The sequence below is a fragment of the Nicotiana sylvestris genome, chromosome 3, assembly GCF_000393655.2.
Source record: "Nicotiana sylvestris chromosome 3, ASM39365v2, whole genome shotgun sequence".
NCBI classification, from domain to species: Eukaryota; Viridiplantae; Streptophyta; class Magnoliopsida; order Solanales; family Solanaceae; genus Nicotiana; species Nicotiana sylvestris.
This window is the reverse complement of record NC_091059.1, coordinates 155,904,214-155,906,619: the sequence shown is the minus strand read 5'-3', so window position 1 is coordinate 155,906,619 and position 2,406 is coordinate 155,904,214.

Sequence of the window (2,406 nt, the reverse complement as noted above, 5' to 3'; positions counted from 1 at the left end):
TTGTTTTGAATAAATTAATTAATTATTTACCCATGAGGATTCGACATTAATCCTTTTGTACCTATTGACTAATGTACTTGAGATGTATTACCTCTAAATCCCAAAAGACATTATATAAATTGAATTAAGAGAATTATTTTTTGTCGCAAGTATTCACTTGTAGTACACCATATTTCAATGAGTTGACATAATTTTACTTGATTTGTTTGATTCTTTGATCTCCTCTAGCTCACCATACAATTCGAACATTTGTCCTCGAGAATCCAACATTAATTATCTCATACATATTAATTGAATGTACCGGAGATGCATTTCCTATAACTCCCTAGAAAGATATTATGAATTGGATTAAGATAATCAGTCATCCTAAAATTAAGATTTATTTCATGTCGCAAATATTCATTCGTACGTAGCATATTATATTTTAATGGATTGATGTAATTTTGGTTGATTTGTTTGTTTCCTTGCTTCCCTCATGCCGACCCTACTATTTGATCATCTATGTCCTCGAGGACCTCACAATAATTCTCTCATACCTACTAATTGATGTACCTAATGTATTTCCTCTAGCTCCTAAGAAAGACATTATATGAATTGGGCAAATATAAAAAATTAAAATTTAGTTCTTGCGGCAAATATTCAGTTGTAGCATACCATATTTTAATGGAATGACGTAATTTTTGTTGATTTGTTTGCTTCTTTGCTCCCCGCTTGCCCGCCCTACAATTTGATCATCTGCCTTTGAGGACCCGACATTAATGCTCTCATATCTACTAACTTATATGAATTGGATTGAAAGGATCGATCATTCCAAAATTAGGATTAATTTCTTATCCTAACTATTCATTTACAACATACCATATTTTAATGAATTGAAATTTCAGTTGATCTGCTTGTTTCTTTGCTCCCCACCTGCCCACCCTATACTATTTGATCCATTGCCTTATGTTATAGTATTTTTTTATGGAATCTTCAAAATTTATTTGAAAAAATCATTTCTTCCTTTATTTCTAGCAAGTTGCATCTAAGACTAAAAAATCAAAAAGTGTAAGTATATGCACGAAAAAGTCATGATTTGAAGTTATAATAAACCATACTCCTATATGATACGGGCATTTAATACCTTATATAAAATATAAAACCCATCAATGTGTTCCATTGATTGGCCAGTTAAACATTAAAATTAAATATTTAAGCAATTTTTTGTTTATTTTATAAAAAAAAAATTAGCATTCATTACGAATACATGTGTACTTTCAAAAATTATATTTGACATACTTCATAATTGCCTTTAAGCTCTCCGATAAATTATTATTAGTACTAAATACTAGTTGGAAGAGTAAAAACGGAACCCAAAATATTTATGAGTTACGTTTGTTATTTTAACTTTTTTATTTAAGAATAGAGTCGCCGATCTTGGGATGGACATCAAACAACTACTAACTACTTTTATAGTAGCCTTATTGTTAATAGATTTCTTTGGGAGGTATGTCGTTACTGACATTTTTATTATTCATTTTGGTATTTGATTATAAAATAATTTATGTTTTTCAACCAAGTAAAAAAAAAAAAAAAAACTCGACGCCAAGTCTGAAGACTCTCAATGCCCTAAACAATAATAATAGCACATATGTTTGAAATAGTAATTCACGGATCATAAACGTATCTTAATAGATTTATATAAAATAATTACTATAATTGTACCATTGTCAAGGTGCCCTGATCTAAACATGCTAGACTAGTTGACAAGTTAGTAGCAAAAGTGTAGACTTAAATAATAACGCACGTTAAAATTTATTTTATGAAAGATGATTTAATAAAAAATCAAAATTAAATCACATACGGCGACGATGCTTATGCCGTTAAGACAACATGGGATTTTACTAGGGGTGTCAATAGATATTTAAAAACAGACTAAACCGATCGAACCGTACCGTACCCAATCGATTTTTAGGTTTCTTTTAATATTAAAACCGTAGGTTTTTATATAAATATATAACCGAACCGATAATTAAGGTAGTTTTTTTATTATATGAAAATAAACCGAAAAAATACCGAATCGTACCGAATAAATTTACAATGTGAAAAATATATTTATATATTAAGTTTAAAAATAATATAGCATTAAATTTTTTCTGGACCCTTGAAATTATGAAATAATTACAAGCCAACAAGCAATTAAACTTAAAATCCTAATTCCCAAACCTATTATGATACTCTTATTGAAACTAAATTATTTCCAGCATATTCACTAGCAAAACACAAGGTATTATAGCTATTATGAGTATCAAACTACAATGTATTGAATATGTTTCCTTTCGTATGATTTAGATTTATCTTTTTGAATATTTAATCTTTTATAGACTTTATTCTTGAAACCCAGCTTGGTTAATATCTTTCCACTCG